Here is a 17,760-nt window from a genome sequence, read left to right as displayed (position 1 = left end):
CGGGGCGCGGGGCGCGGCCGGGACCGTTAGGCTGCGCCTCCGCCCTGGCTCCTGCTCTGGCTCCGGCTGCAGGGCGAGCTGGCGCAGGCGGCCGGCTCCCGGCCCGCGGAGCAGGCCGCGGATTGGGCGAGCAGCGCGGGGTGTGTGGACTCCGGCAAAGCAGCCCCTCGGTTCCCCAGGAAGACCAGAGGACCGGGTGGGGAGAGTGTGCAGGAGAGGAGCCCTAGAAGTGACGGTCAGCGAGGAGGGGGGCACAGGGAGTGTCCGCTTACCTGCCGGTGCCAACAGTCGGGAGAACCGGGGAGACCTGAAATGCTGTATGGAGACGAGGGCTTCCCTGGCACCGAGGGAAAGGACCTTGGCACACTGCCGGTCGGCCACTTCCAAAGGTGGTCCTGAAATGAACTTCTTAATCTCTTTGTGCCTTTAACCACCCGCACTTCGGACCCTAGACTTTATTCTGAAAGGAGACTCCCACCCAGCACACTAAGCTGTCCCCCCCACCCCCAACACACACAAACGCACGCATTGGATTTCCCCATCGAGAACCCTTGGTTTGGCCAGGAAAACCATCCCAAGCATGCCCACCGTCTGCTTCAAATCACTACGAGGTTCCTTGTCTTCCCTTCCTCTTTTCCCAGTCTACTCACCTTCTTCCACAGAAATACATTCATTTCCTTCATCTAGCTACGCTAAATTCAGCCCTTCCTATTCTGGGAATACCTGACTCATCTCAGGAAGCTGCCATTCCAAATATATCTAAAAACCTGCTGCCCCATCCCTTCCCTTGTAATCACCCTGCGTTATGTATTTACCTGACTCTGTCCACTGTGAAAGTATGTTATCTTTGGCATTGTCATGTATCGCCACAAAAAAAATGTGTGTCAACTTGGCTAGCCCATGATGCCCATATTGCGTGATTGTCTACCGTCTGTCATCTGATATGGTTTTCCTATGTGTTGTAAATCCTACCTCTATGATGTTAATGAGGCAGGACTCAGTCTACAAGAATTAGGTCGTGTCTTAAGTCCATCTCTTTTGAGATATAAAAGAGAGAAGCAAGCAGAGAGATGTGAGACCTTATACCACTAAGAAACAAAAGCCAGGAGAGTAGCGCATCCTTTGGATCCAGAGTCCCTGTACTGAGAAACTCCTTGACCAGGGAAGATTGATGACATGGACCTTCCCCCGGAGCCAACAGAGAGGGAAAGCCTTCCCCTGGAGCTGGCACCCTGAATTAGGACTTCTAGCCCCCTAGACTGTGAGAGAATAAATTTCTCTTTGTTAAAGCCATCCACTTGTGGTATTTCTGTTACAGCAGCACTAGATAACTAAGACAGTCGTTGTTACTAGACGCAGATATAATGGATATCTACACTTGATATCTACTGAGTGCTTGGCGCTCTGCTTGGGTCTCTCAGGTGACAGGATGACAGAACCCAATCCCTGAGGATCTTGAGTCTCATGGGGAGAGTGTGGCAGGTCGTGCGGTCACCTTTAATTGTTCCTCTTCTTCATTTGACTGCTCTTTAAATGTAGGGGCTGCCTCAAAGTCTTCTTGCAGTTCTTTCCCTCTTACTTTATACTATTGTCGAAAATGATATCTGCTCCCCTAGCATCAGCCATCACAACTCTTGTTGTTGGTTGCCATGGAGTCGGTTCCTACTCATAGCGACCCCAGGTATGTTAAGAGTACGACTGTGCTCCTAAGGTTTTCAAGGCTGTGAGCTTTCGGAAGAAGATCACCTGGCCTGCCTTCCGAGGCACCTCTGGATGGGTTCAAACTGCCAACCTTTTGGCTAGAAGTCAAGCATATAACCATTTAGTGGTTTATTTAAAAACTAAATTTGTAGTGAGAAGATGTGGTGTCAAGATGCAACTCTCCCACTTAACGTTCAGCAAAGCACTTACCTTCTCTGAGCCTCAGGTTTCTTGTGTTTACAATCAGGATAGTCAGACACACAGGTCACTTTAGGGACTACTCTGGGCCTGGTAATATAATTCTGCCCTACCCACTTTTTAGGGTGTTTGTTAAAAGCAAAATCAACAGTAGATAATGGCTATGAAAGCCCTTTGTAAACCATAAAACATGATATAAGTACCAGATAAAATGTAATATACTTGCAGATAACCCATAAACTCTCCCTTGACCTCAGAGAACTGCTTGGTTGAACATCTCTATATCAATTGTCCACAGACACCTTAAGAAAGTGTCTGCAACTAAGTTCAACATCTTCCTGCATCCCACAAGTTGCTTTATTTTTTGTATTTCTTATATCAGAAATAGCATATCACCCAGTTACCCAAGCTGGAAGATCAATTATTTAACAAATATTCATTGACTTAGACTGGAAAGCTGAGAATCATCGATTATTGGTTCTCTTCACCACTCCACATGTCCTTTCACTGGATCCTGACCTTAAAAACAATTATACTCAAATATTATTCCTTTCCTGATGTTTTCCTGGTCCCTGTAGTCGAAATTAATTCTTCCACCTCAGTGCTTCTATAGTACTTTATTTGTTCCATAATAGCTATGTTATGCTTAATTGTATATTAATAATGCAAGATAATGGGCTTGCTGTGAATGCTAAAAAAGTGAATTTAGTGATGACAGCAAATGCTAAAAAAAAAAGCCTAGAGGAAGGGAAAATGATACCTGTGGGTGCTGGGAGGAGAGGCTTCAAGTAGGAGGGTGGCAAGCTATGCATGGATGCAGAAGCCAAGGCCATCCCTGTGAGGGGTAGACCAGATGAGTTCGGCATGGAGATAAAAATCTATGTGGTATTTTCAGGTAGCAGTGGGGAGACTTGCAGCTTTTAAAGGACAGAATTTTTGGTGATTTAACTTGCTTTGAATGGCATTTAACATATTGCCATTCACCAATAGGTCATGAAATAATTTTGCCAGTAACCTTTCACACTGGCTTTGTGCTCTGCAGAGGGTATGTGTGATACAGCAGTTCTAGAGTCACTGAATGACCTCAGAAAGTACCTAATCTAGTTGTCAAATTGTATACATTAGACAACTGAGATCCGGAGAAATTTAAGAGATTTCCTTACCTTTTCGGAAACACATTGCTTTTCTTATAACACCCATGGGAAAGGTTTGGTGAGTAAATGAAATTTTTATCTCTCACAAGAAAGTTACATGTAAAGATTCCACACCTGGGAAATGTTTGTGCAAGATTCCATTCAGAAATGCTTTCTTGAATCAACTCAATGGCCATGGGTTTGGTTCTGGGTTTTAGACATATTTGGAGGCAGTGTGGCTCAGTGGTAGAATTCTCACCTTCTGTATAGGTAACCCAGGTTCAATTCCTGACCAATGCGCCTCATGCACAGCCACCACCTGTCTTTCAGTAGAGGCCTATGTGTTGCTGTGATGCTGAACAGGTTTCAGTGGAACTTCCAGACCAAGACAGACTGGGAGGAAGTCAGCCAATGAAAACCTATGGATCACAACAGTCTAATCTGCAACCAGTAATGAAGATAGCACAGGACCAGGCAGCATTTTGTTGCATTGTTCATGGAGTCACCATGAGCCAGGGCCTACTCGACAGCAGCTAACAACAACGACATAATATTTAAACTTGAGGGCTAGATACTATGTGGCTTTAGCAACCTACTAATTTGATCACTGTTTCCTTTGGAGTTTTCCTGATAACAAAACAATGTATAAGTCTTGCTTGGTCCTTGGTTCAACATCTAGTTTAGACTGTTTACCCTGTCAGGACTGAAGAACCCAAATCACCAGCATTCAGCAAAGCTCTTGAAATCAAGCAAGCAAGTACAATTTCAGGATGAACATGTGATTGTCAGTCAAGGAGAACTCTGCTCCCCCTGTAATTGCCTCCCCAACAGCCACATCCTTTTTTATTTGGCTTGTTAGGCTATTCATACAAATGCCAAGGCTATCATAATTGCAATAAATGCTGGAGCAGCCAAATTCACTAAGAAGAAAGAAGGAAATGTCGGGAAGATTGAATTTCATTATTGAAAATTTCCCAATATTGACTTCTTTTTGCTTGTGATTTTTTTTCTTTTATTGTAATCAACTTTATTTACTATCCTATTACAGTATAAGAAGACCTGGTAGTGCGGTGGTTAAGTACTAAGCTGCTAACCAAAAGGTCAGGGTTGAACTCACCAGCCACCCTGTGGGAGAAAGAGGTGGCAGTCTGCTCCCATAAAGATCACTGCCTTGGAAATCCTATGGGGCAGTTCTACTTTGTACTATAGGGTCGCTATAAGTTGCAGTCGACTTGATGGCAATGAGTTTAATGCAGTATGGTGAGTGTGTTATGTTGACTAAGGTGTACAGTACCAGAAGTATGAGGTTGAAATAGGGTGGGTGCTCTGATTTTTTATTATATTACTTTTTTTCATCAAAAGGTAATTTCTCAATGAATAATTACAATGAGAATTTTTCCTGAAGGCGAGGAATTCAATAACTTCATTGATCTGGTGCTAGTTTGGAAGATTTCAGTTCTTCCCTTTTCATTGCTTTATGAGGGGATCAAAGCAAGATGTGTGACAATTCCATTCAATCTTCAGTGTCCCACAGAGCCTTGCTATTCAAAATGGCATTACTTTAGAAACCACTATTAAAGTACATATACAGTTGAATCCAGCCAAAATGCAGTAAAGGGAATCAAAAATTTCAATTGTAGTAGCAAGTTACTTTTGGAGGAAAGTCATTGACATGATGTAGCACAACTTGCTATAAGGGAGTTCCATCGGTCCAGCTGTGCTACCCAAATCCCTCCTGGGCTGGCTGTAGTTTGGCATCACATGGTTGGGGTTGTCTACTCCAACTTAAATATCGATGGTGATTTTTCTGGCTTCTGTAGCTGGCTGGGACTTCCAGGGACAATGGCAGCAACTTCAGGAATCCACTATTTAGTTGGCACCTATTTTGTTGGCTGGGCCAACAGGAGACTGGACTGGGAGAAGACTGGATATAAAGAGGACAACCTGTAGGGGGACGATTGCCCAGCCAGCCTCACCTTCCACTCCACTCCTCAGGCAGAAGATAAGAACTTCAACTCTCATGAAAGAAAGGAAGCTGTGCAGAGGACAGAAATCATTCTCCAATGGTGTTACAACTTTATTATAAAACAAGCAAACAAAAAAACCCAAACCCGTGTCATTGAGTCGATTTTGACTCATAGCAACTGTCTTAGGCTGGCTTCTCTAGAGAAACAAAAGCAGTGAAGTATACATATACATACTGAGAAGAGAGAGAGAGAAAGATCAAGGAAATGGCTCATGCTGTTGTAGAGGCTGGAAAGTCCCAAGTCTGTGGGTCAGGCATCAAGTTGGAGGCTTCTTCTGACTCACGTAGCTGCAGGGTCTGACAAACCCAAAATAGGCAGGTTAGATGGCAGGCTGCTTGCTCACAGGCTGTGGAGGCTAATGAATCCAAGATTGGCAGGTAGGATGGAAGGTTGCTGTCTCAAGTCCCAAGAACCAGAGTTTACATGGTGACAAGACAAATGCAGGATCCAGAGCAGAGCAAAAGCCAGTGAGCTTTGCCAGAAAGCCCACGTATATTGGATGCAGGGCATACCCCCAAGGAAACTCCCTTTCAACTGATTGACGGCTTATAGCAGATCTCATCAAGGAGGAGATTACATTATAGCAGATCTTATTGAGGAGGTGATTACATCATTACATAACTGCCAAACTACATCATAACTGCCAAACCACTGAGGATCATGGCCCAGCCCATTTGACACACAACTTAACCATCACAATCTACCCCTTGTCAACTTGGCACCTGTACACATCTCCTTAAACCATACATAATCTCTAAATAAAGACAATTTAATGTCATACTTATGCCTAACATGATACAACTAACATGGTGATTGTTAAAATCATCCTCTGCTGAGGTCACCCTTTGGTGAGCATTCACATGAGACATGAATATCTTCACTTCTTTGGCCCATTCAGTGAGGTCTATCCACATACCTCTTCCCCATACCTCCTTGTCTCCAATTTTCCAGTCATGTTACTTCCAAGTCCCTGACCATCCAGCCAAACCATTGGCCGCAGACCATGAATCAGTAAAAAATCGCACATCTGGCCATTTCTCCTTCTAAGCAAAGTGAACAACCTGCCCAGTGGAAGGGTTTCCTTTCAGCACTGCCCTTCAGGGAGGTCCTAGAATGGGGCTGCTGTCCACTTTCAAGTAGTGCCTGCATATTGCACAGAACCATCTATAAACCTGGCATGAGTATTCTCAGTCAACTAATCATAAGGATCTCCCCATGAGGCCATAGGTGCATACTGGGAATGGAAGGTAATGTGACAGGAGTGGAGACCATGGGCATTTGGGCCATTTGGGCCACTTCCTCATGCAACTTACTTTTACCTTAAGGTCCTGCTCAGGCCTGATCTCGTATATACCACTTTCATTTAATGATGGAGTGCTGCTGTGAACATCCAACTTTATGGTTCTGTGGGTCAGACAACACCCAGTTCATGATGGGCAGCTTAGGCCACATGATACTTGGTGGCCCATGGTTAAACGTTCAGTCTCTACTAACCCCCATCAATAAGCCAAAAGCTGTTTCTCCAAAAGAGAGTAGTTATCTGCAGAGATGGCAGGACTTTGCTCCAAAATCCTAAGGATCTGCACTGTGATTCACCAATAGGGGCCTGCCAAAGATTCCAAACAGCATCACCATCTGCCACTGAAGCTTCAAACACCACTGGATCAGCTGGATCATATGGCCCAAGTGGCAGAGTGGCATGCACGGCAGCCTAAACCTGTCACAGAGCTTTCTCTTGTTCTGGGCATCACTCAAAACTAGCAGTTTTTTGAGTCACTTGACAAATAGGCCAGAGTAGCACACCAAAATGAGGGATATGCTGCCTCCAAAATCCAAAGAGACCAACCAGGCACTGTGCCTCCTTTTTAGTTGTGGGAGAGGCCAGACTCAATAACTTATTATTCACTTTAGAAGGAATATCTCAACTTGCCCCATACCACTGGACCCCTAGAAATTTCACTGAGGTTAAAGGTGCCTGAATTTTTGTTGGATTAATTTCCCACCATCTAGCCTGCAAATGTTTTACCAATAAGTCTAAAGTCATTGAGACTTCTTTCTTACTAAGTCCAGTCAGCATAATATCATCAATGTAATGGACCAGTGTGTTGTACTGTGGAAAGGAAAGTCAATCAGTGTCCTTGCAGACTAAATTATGACATAGGACTGGAGAATTATCTATTTCTGAGGCAAGACAATGAAGGTGTATTGCTGGTCTTAACAGCTGAAGACAAACTGCTTCTGGGGGTCCTTCAAAACAGGTATGGAGAAAAAGGCATTGGCCAGATCAATAGCTGCATACCAGATACCAGGAGATATATTATTTGCTCAAGCAATGAAACTACATCTTGAACAGCAGCTGCAATTGGAGTCACACTTGGTTAAGTTTTCGATAATCAACTGTCATTCTCCAAGATCTGTTTGTTTTTTGCACAGGCCAAATAGACGAGTTAAATGGGAATGTGTTGGGAATCACTGCCCCTGCCTCCTTCAAGTCCTTGATAGTGGCAGTAAACTCTGCAATTCCTCCAGGAATGTGGTATTGCTTTTGGTTTACTATTTTCCTAGGTATGGGCAATTCTAATGGCTTCCACTTAGCCTTTCCTACCACAATAGCCTTACTCCACATGGCAGGCATCCAATGTATGGGTTCTGCTGGTTGCTGAGTATGTCTATTCCAATTATGCATTCTGGAACTGGGGAAATCACTACAGAATGGGTTCAGGGACCCACTGGACCCACTGTGTGATGGCCATGAGCCAACACTCCATTAATAACCTGATCTACATATGCCTCCACTCTCACTTGTGGGCCACATTGATGTTTTGTGTCTCCTGGAATAGTGTCAGTTCAGAGCCAATATCCAGTAATTCCCGAAAGGTCTGATTATTTCCTTTTCTTCAATAAATAGTCACTCTTGTAAAAAGCTGTAGGTCCCTTTGGGGAAGGCTGGGAGAAGGATTAACAGTATAAATATTTGGCAGGGTAGTGGGGTCCTTCCTCAAGGGGACCTGGCCTTCCCTTCATTCTAGGGGTTGTGGGTCTGCAAACTGGCTGAAGTCTGGGAATTGACTGAGGGGCTGTGACTATTCTGGTGATTTGAGTTAGATTGCCATTCATTTGACCTAGAATTATTTTGCCTGTACAGATGAAGTAAATATTTAGTAGATTTCTGATCTATTTCACCCATAGGGACACCATGACTAAGTAGCCAGTGCTGTAAGTCCACAGGAGTCAGACTATTCTGATTACTGCTTTGACTCCGTTTTCCATTACGGTTACCATACCCACTTTGTCTTCATCGATTGAGTGCTGCCACTTGGCCCCTACCACCGTGGGTTCAACCAGCCGCATTGTACTTAGGTGCCTTAATTCAGTTAGAACAGTTCCCATTGTCAAATCTGATTTACATAAAATAGCAATCACAGCAGTCTTCAAGGATGCTGGGGCTCCCTTCACAAATTTGTTCCTCACCGTTGTGGTAAAAGGTGAGTCTTCTGGATACTCCATGTGTGAGTCTGTGGGTCTAACCCGAAAAATCCACTCTAACATGCCAATTTCCCTAGGCCTTTGGATACCTTCTTCTACAGTATACTAAGACAGGTCTGGTAATTCAACTTGATTTAGTGTAAGCAACCATGTAATCCATGCTTCAGTGACCCAATCAAATAAACTATTAGATCCTTTGCTAATCTCTTGAGCTGAAACATTGAATGAAGAATCTGTGCTTAGTGGGCCCATATCAATAAACTCACGGTGATCCAATTTTATCTTCCTTGCATCATTATCCCACACCCTTAGTAGCCATTCCCACACAAATTCCCCCATGTTTCTGTTTGTACATGGTAGAAAAGTCAAGCAGTTCTTCTGGATTGTAGTGTACCTCCTCCTGGGTACACTTTGTACTTCACGTTTTGGGGCTCGATGGACTTAAGTCTAGTTATAGATCTAGAAGCAAAAATGAGTGGTGGGAATGTGTTTTGAGAACATTTAGCAATGTTTTGTAAGGCATATGCCTCAGGTGATGACTCAAAGGCTCTTCAGACACAGCTGGGTTAATCTCATCAAATCGGACTGGAGAGGCTAATGATTTTGTTGGCAGGAGCAATTCAATGGAATGTAGGGGCTCAGTGTCCCCAGCTTCCTGATTATCTTCCTATTTGTACCCATCCCAAGTTTCAGGATCTTATTTCTTTCCATTCAAGGTTGGCAATTCAATTGGTGTTGTAATTCAGCCACTCTTATGATAAGATTTTGGGTTTAGTATTCAGCAATATCAGCTCTGTTACTACTAGAAATAAAGCTTTAATTCAGGGCACAAGTGGCAACTTTGAGGTCATTTATGTAGCGCTTAAGATTTGACTCTGAAGCCCTGAGCTCATCTTTTTCTTTCACCACTTTGTCTAGCAAATGTAGGACCAACCTACCAGCTTCCTTAAACTTCTCATTCTGACAAAATTGTAAAAAAGTATCAAACATGCGATCATCTAGAGCCTCACTACTCACCAATACTTGAACTATTGGTGGTGATATTTCGTGTATTTCTATTGTCACCTCACAGCAAGAATTAGCAGTGCCTTCTTTACTATTGGAAGTAGAGTCATCAACATCTTTAAGACTAACCAGACTTGAGAATCAATTTAGAAAACTCATCCTTACAATTTTGTTTCTCTAGAAGCACTCTTTGTACCAAATGTCTTAGGCTGAGTACTCTAGAGAAGCAAAACCAATATATATGTTGGGGAGCCCTGGTGGTACAATGGTTAAAAGCTCAGCTGCTAACCAAAAGTTCAGCAGTTCAAATCCACCAGCATCTTCTTAGAAATCCTATGGGACAGTTCTACTCTGTCCTATAGAATCATTATGAGTAGGCATCGACTAGACAGCAACTGGTTTGGTTTTGGTATATATATATATATATATATAGAGAGAGAGAGAGAGAGAGAGAGAGAGATTTGTATCAAGGAAATGGCTCATGCGGTTGTAGAGGCTTGGATGTCCCAAGTCTGTGGCTCAGGTGTCAGGCTGGAGGCTTCTCCTGACTCATGTAGCTTCAGGGGCTGATGAACCCAAGATTGGCAAGTTGGAGAGCAGACTGCTGGATCATGGGCTGCAAAGCCTGACAACTCCAAGACTGGCAGGTAAGATGAAAGGTTGCTGGCTCAAGTCCCAAGAACTGGAGTTCAGATGATGACAAGCCAAATGCAGGATCCAGAGCAGAGCAAAAGCCAGTGGCTTTTCCAGAAAGTCCATATATATTGGATGCAGGCCGATACCCCCCAGTAAACTTTCAACTGATTGGTTGCTCATAGCAGATATCACCATGGAGGAGATTACATTATATCAGATCTCATCATGGAGGTGATTACACCATTACATAACTGCCAAACTACATCATAACTGTCAAACCACTGACAATCATGGCCCAGCCAAGTTGACACACAACCTAAACCATCACAGCAACCTATTTATAATAGAAATAAACAGCACAGATTTCCAATATTGGAAGAGAAGTTAAGTGAATTACAGTAGATCCATATGGCAGAATATAATCCAACCAGTAAAAATAGTGTCTTCAGAGAAAATGCAATGACAAAGGAAATAGTCATGATATTAATGTAAGTGAAAAAAGTAGGATAGAAAATTGTGCATATAGTATGATTTTAATATCATAAAATGTGTGTATATAAAGAACTAAAAGAAAATATATCACACTGTAATAGTGATATATCGTGGGTACAGTTCAGATTATGGAAGTTTTTTTGTATGTTTCTGCCTTTTCTAAATTTTTTCAATGTGTATTTGTTACTGTTAAAATGGTAATTTTATAAAATTCAACAATCTTCTCTCATTAAATAAGTGACACATTTGTTGCATTTAGCATGCTAACCCAATTCCTGTTAGAGAACAGTCTTTTCAGTTATGCCTTGCTATTTATTATAGTTATTTTAGGATTTAGGTAATCTTATACTAAGCCTGTAGTAGAACAGGCCATTTTTCTGTATGTAGGGAGAGAAGAATCTCCTCTAAGTTCACAAAGACTCCTTAAGAAAAAGGGAGGCTGCAATATGAGGATGATAGAGGTAGTGTAGTTTTACCTATTAGGCCTCATATTCCCAATGTGCTTAGGGCCTATGAGTTTCTCAGATACCTAGAAAAAGTTTGGGGTCTGAAAACACACACACACACACACACACACACACACAGCCCTGGTGGTGCAATGGTTAAGCACTCGGCTGCTAATCGAAAAGTTGGTGGTTCGAACCCATCCAGTGGCTCTTCATGAGAAAAGACCTGGCAATCTGCTTCCATAAAGATTACAGCCTAGGAAACCCTATGGGGTTTCTATCACATAGGATTGCTATGAGTTGGAATTGACTCAATGGCACCTAACAACAACCACAAATATACACACATGTGTATATTGGCTTCATAACAAAACTGCAAAATTGGTACTACTAATAACCATTAGATTAAATGTCTACAGAACATAATTTTGTCAAGTATATTAAATTTAAATTTAGTATCAAAATATTATTACATTTACAAGCAATTTATAAATTGCCTCTTCTTATTTTATAAGAATTCCCAAGTGTGCATAATGATTGGTTAAAAAGGTAGCAGCCAATCAAAACTTAAGTTAGTCATAGCTACAAATTCCAAGAGCAAAAGTTATAAAAATTGCTTCTAATGTATTTACAGCAGAATAGTGTTTTAAACATGGGATATAAACGCATTTTTGCATGTATGATATTATGAAGGGTTGGACTTTCCAAAAACAAGACTGCACGGGACTTAAAGTTGTCTTTAAAACGCCCTGGGAAGAAGGGAGGTCCTATTAATTGTTGATCAACAATGGCCAAGCAATTTTGTGTGCCCCTCAGACCAGAAGCCAACACTGAAGGAGAAGATCTGTGTAATCAGGGGAATTCATCCTGAGCCTTTTGACCCAGCCAAGGGACAATCCACTATATCCAGAAGCAGGAAGCCAGCAGACCTCAGCTGTTTGGAGGTTGGCAAGGATCCTACTGGGAAGACAGAAGCCAGGCAAGGTGCCTGTGGATTTGCCCCAACCCTTCACGAATGGGGCAAAAGGTACTTCTAACTATATTTAAGGAGGTTGGCATTTTCTTCAGTTACTTATTTTTTCTTTCATATTTAAGAAAAAGGCCTTTATGCAAATTTATATTTATTGAGCCAGATAACATGCTAGGTACTGGATATGATTTCTTCCCTCATAGAACTTACAGTCTGAGAGGATATAGACTATAAATAAGCAAACTATCATATAATTACAAATGGTTCTGAAGGTAATTAGCCTGGTGCAGTAATAGAAAATGGACAGAGTGTTCAGCGAAAAGCTCTCCAAGGAAGAGGTACTTAAACCTGAAAGATGAGGAGTCAGCTATATAAAGAATGGGATGAACAATGGCTGGAACAGAAGGTTCAGTTGTGAGAGCTTCTTTCTAGGACCCAAAGGAGGCCTGTATTGAAGGTAGGAGGGGGTCAGGTCACTGAGGCCCTGACAAGGAATCTGAATTTTATTCTAAGTACAGGGGGAACCCTTGGGAAGCTGAGGATTTGTTTATAAAAAAGATCTCAATGACTCCTATTTGGAGAATAGATTGAAGGAACATAAATGTAAAAGTAAGAAAACCAGTAAGGGATCCAAGTAAGAGATGATAGTGGCTTGGACTAAAGGGTTGGCAATAAAGATAAGGGGAAAAAAAAAAAAAAGAACAACTTCATCTACAAGGGACAGTAGTGTTCTGATGTGAATGGGGGTGGAGAAAGTGCGAACTTCACCTCACTATTTCAAGGGGCCCATAGAACAAGAGGAGTCCCTGGCTGGCCCAAGTGGTTAACGCACTCTGCTGCTAACCAAAAGGTTGGTGGTTCGAGTCTATCCAGAGGTACTTTGGAAGAAAAGCCTGATGATCTACTTCCAAAAAATCAGCCACTGAAAACGCTACGGAGCACAGTTCTATTCTGACACACACGGGGTCGCCATGAGTCAGAGTTGAACTCCATAGCAGTTGGTTTATTGGTTTATAGTGGAAGATCTCAGTTGCTCTTTCACTTGTACTTTTAACATTCCTGCAATTAAGAGGCACCTTGATTGAAGTGCCTGCTGCTCTCAATGAGAAGGCACTTAAAGAGAAATGTCACCCAAACTCTTTTAATGGAGGTATTTTTAATTCTAAAATACAGTATTTGCTGTACTGATGCTACACTAAAAGAAGCCATAGAGAAATAATTTATGTGTGCATTTGAAACACATCCAAAGAAATGTAACTTGAGATTAGCATAAGGAAATTTATCACAGCTATCTTCAGGTGGCTATACCCAACAGTCAGAGATGGATGGTTCCTCATGCCCTTTACTGCCCTTGAGACAGAAGGAAAGATACAAAGCAATAGACTTGAGAGTTAAGCAAAGGACAAAGGCCTTCTCTTCCTGGTAGTACTAAGAGTCTGAGTTGGTTAACCCTGTGCAGGTCCAGTCCATCAACCCAGGGGAAGAGTTGAAATGGGAAAGAGGAACAAAGGCGTGCAGGCGAGGTTCTCATTGCTACCCAGGCTGTTTCTACTTCCTCCTCACTGCTCTCAGTTCCTGAAATCAGCTGTTGCTGGCCCCTACATAAGTAGAAGCAGCTCCAGAAGAATCAGTAAGGAGGCACACTGCAACGGTACTCCTCAGTCCCACCTGCATTCCTCACAGATGTGCCCCTGGACCTGGTGGGCCTACATTTTAGCACCCTGATTTTATCCCAGATAGTTCTATAGAAGTCTGCAAGTCCATTGACTCTTCTCTATCACTAGTGTGTTGTTGTTGGGGGCCGCTGAGTTGATTCCAACTCATAGCAACCCCATGTAACAGAGTAGAATTGCACGATAGGGGGTTTTCTTGGCTTTAATCTTTACAGAAGCAGATTGCCAGGTCTTTCTCCTGCAGAGCTGCTGGGTGGATTCAAACTACCAATCTTTCAGTTAGCAGCTGAGTGCTTAACCATTGTGCCACCAACACTCCTTCACCAGTGTAAAGACCTCAAAAGTCTGTGCTGAGTTTTCCCACAATTTTGGATTATATGTGCCTAGTGTAAAGTGCTTTCAGCCATAGGGATCTGGTGCCCATGTGTCACCACTAGACATGCCCTACTCATTTTCTCAAGTCTCTTAATATCTTGAAGAGGTGGAGTTGTGCTGCATAGATTGCTGAGGCTCAAAAGAGCCCCCGTAATCCCCTTACACAGTTTTAGTGCCAGCTAACATTCAGATGTTGTACTAAAAGGAAACAATAGATGAAATCACTGTTACATAAAATTCTTGACCTGAATTTTATAGATAACAGGATTGTTGGTTACTCATACTATCTGTGCCTTTTGCTCATGTCTTCATATTAAATAGGGCATGGCTCTTCCTTAGAGAGTTGGTTGATGTCGTAAAACTAACTTTCAGTAAATGTCTTAGGCTGGGTTCTCTAAAGAAGCAAAACTAGTAAAGCATATATATATAGAGAGAGAGAGGTTTATATCAAGGAAATGGCTGGAACGTCCCAAGCCTGTGGATCAGGATAGAGGCTTCTCTCGACTCATGTAGCCGCAGGGGCTGGTGAATCCAAGACCGGCAGGTCAGGGAGCAGGGCTCTTGCTCACAGGCTGTGAAAGTCAATGAATCCCAAGACTGGCAGGCAAGTCCACAAGGCTTCTTCTGATTCACATAGCTGCAGGGGCTGGCAAACTCAAGATCCGCAGGTCGGAGAGCAGGGCTCCCACTCACAGGCTGTGAGGATCGACGAATCCCAAGATCGGGAGATAAGCTGATAGCTCATGTCCCAAGAACCAGAGGTCAGATGAACAGGAAGCAACCGCAGGATCCAAAGTGAACAAAAAAGCCAGAACATCTGCTTATATTTGGATGCAGGCCACACCCCCAAGGAAACTCTCTTTCAACGAATTAGCTGTTCACAGCAGATTCCATCATGGGAGTGATCACATGTAAACAGTGAGAATCATGGCCCAGCCAAGTTGACACACAATCTTAACCATCACAGTAAAGAATCCTGTTTTTCCTTTATTAGTTTAGGCTTTTTCTGTTTTAGCTTTCATATTAAAATTTTAAGTAGGTCAAAATAGTGGTGTCTTAAAATTTGAGAAAACAGGCAGAACTCAAGGACTAATCTGAAGTCAGGAATAAGCTTATTATCATTTTCTCATTCATTCATCACATGTGGGTTGAAGTCTCAGAAGATTCTGGGCACAAAGATGAATAAGACACATTCCTCGCCCTTGAGGAGCTCATAGTTTAGTGGGGGGAAAGATAAACCCTTAAGCCAATCACTTTCAGTACTATATGGCATGTTCTAAAATAAGACTAGACAGATGGTACCCTGGATGCACAGAGGAAGAACGATTCCATCAGCCTGCAGAGCTGGAGGGAGGATGGGAAATTGGGGCGGCAAGTCTGGTCAGACCAGAGAAGACAATCCTGATGCGATGATGCTTAAGCTACAAAAAAGATTATGCTGCATAAGCTCACAGCATCTTTTAATTTTATTGTTCTGTTTATACAAATAATAAATACATTTCTGTGAAAAGTTCAAACAGTTCAAAAGGGCATGGACTAAAAAGGAAAATTCCGTCCTCTCCATCCCTCCTTGCTTTCCTTTCCACACCCCCAACCCTACCTCACTCTTCCCTGTCCCACTTCCCCTCTACTCCACTGTCCTCTGTTTACAGGCTGGGTGGGCCCTCCAAGGTCATTTGTATGCATTTACGTACATATATCTACTTGCACTGTATTGTTTTCCTAGGGCTGCCATAACAAATTACCAGAAACTGGGTAGCTTAAGACAGAAGATATTTATTCTCTCACAGTTTTGGAGGCCAGAAATCCTAAAACAAGGTGTCATCAGGACCACACTCCCTCCAAAGGCTCTAAGGAAGGATCCCTTGTTTCCTCTTCCAACTTCTAGTGGCTCTTGGTGTTTCTTGGCTTGTGGCAGCATAGCTTCAATCTCTGCCTCCCTCTTCAGATGGCCTTTTCCCTCTATCACTGTGTGTCCTTTTCTATATCTTATAAGAGCACTGTCTTAGTTACCTAGTGCTGCTATAACAGAAATACCACAAGTGGATGGCTTTGAAGAACAGAAATTTATTTTCTCACATTTCCAGAGGCTAGAAGTCTGAATTTAGAGCAGGGCTCCTTCCTTGGGGGAGATCCTTTCTTGTCGTTAGCCCCATGAGTTCCTTGGTGTTCCTTGGCATCTGGCTCCCTCCATGTGTGTGTTTGTATATTCTGCTCTTTTTATTACTCAGAAGTGATTAGGTTTAGGAGGCAGAGCCAACATGGCACTATAGACAGAAGCAACATGCCGTCCCTCCACAACAAAGACCCGAAAAACTAAATGAAACAGAGACAAATGTCAGTCCTGGAACTAAGTGTCAAATGAAGAGATAAAGAGCTCAGCCAAGCACCAAATGGAATAAGAAACAAACAGAAAATGGTGATCGAGGAGACATATGTGCAGAGGTCCCCTATCAGCTAACGCAGCATGGATTCACCATCCTGGAATCCTGTCAGAGATTGGCGAACAGAGATTATGGGAAAGCAGCTTCACGGAACTCCCAGCAGGAGACAGAGAACCTGGTAACCAGTAATATACACTTTCTCACCCCCCATCCTTCTCCCCAGTGCTTGGCCTCCACTACTTCCTAGCTGGCTGTGGTTACTTGGCCAGCCAGGAAGTGCAGGGACTGTGCTGCTTGGATTTTCCTTGCCCACGTTGTAGATCAGTGGACAGGGAGTACCGGAAAGTAACTTCATGGAACTCCCAGCAGGAGACAGAGCACCCGGTAACCAGCAATATACACTTTCCCACCACTCACCCTTTTCCCTCCTACTCGGCCTTCCGCTTCCCACCAGCTGCAGTATCTTGGCTGGGAGGCAATGGTTCCAGCCCATTGCTGCTTGGATTCACCCCACCCACACTAGCCAGCTCCATCAGTGCCATTTGTTTGTTGCTGGTGTTGCTTTTTTCTGATTCTTTTGGTTTTATCTCTGCTTCTTACCACCTCCCCCTCCTCTCTCTCAGACACCTGGCTCCATGTGCCAGCTTTGCTTCTTTTTGAAAGGCTGTGAAGCACTGCTTGGCTGGAGAACAGCTTCCCCGGTCCACACACCATGCTGGTGAGATCCCTGAGGTCTTTTTTTCTTTTTTATTAATTTTGTTTTGTTTATTGTTTGTTTTATTTTTCTTTTCAAGGCTTGGGAGCCCCTTATAGCTGGCCTATACTGCCCACCTTGGGTGCTACTTCCCTGGTCTGCACAGCTGTGTCAGTGGGATCCCTGGAGGGAATTTCTTTTTGTAAAATTTTTATTCATTTCAATTTTTTCATTCTCTCTTTTTTTTTTCTTTTTGTTTTTCTCCATTTCTCAGTCTCTTGTCTCTCTACTCCAATGGCAAGCTCCCTTAGCACAATTTTTTTGTGTGTGCATGTTTTGTTTATTTGTTTGTTTTCCTTCTTTTTTTGTCTGCTTGTTTTTGGCTCCTGTTTCTTTCTCCTCTCTCTTCTTTCCCATACCCATCTTAGCTCCACACATCACAATCTTCCTCCTCCTTCCTGCCTATGTGCACTGTGCCCTGAACATCACACCCCTGAGCAGAACAGGCACAGCCTACCAGAACCCGCCCTGCACTGATTC

This window comes from Trichechus manatus, unplaced genomic scaffold (genome assembly GCF_000243295.1).
Source record: "Trichechus manatus latirostris isolate Lorelei unplaced genomic scaffold, TriManLat1.0 scaffold00075, whole genome shotgun sequence".
In the NCBI taxonomy this organism is placed as follows: domain Eukaryota; kingdom Metazoa; phylum Chordata; class Mammalia; order Sirenia; family Trichechidae; genus Trichechus; species Trichechus manatus.
The sequence above is the reverse complement of the archived record's forward strand: the minus strand, read 5'-3'. Positions refer to the sequence as shown.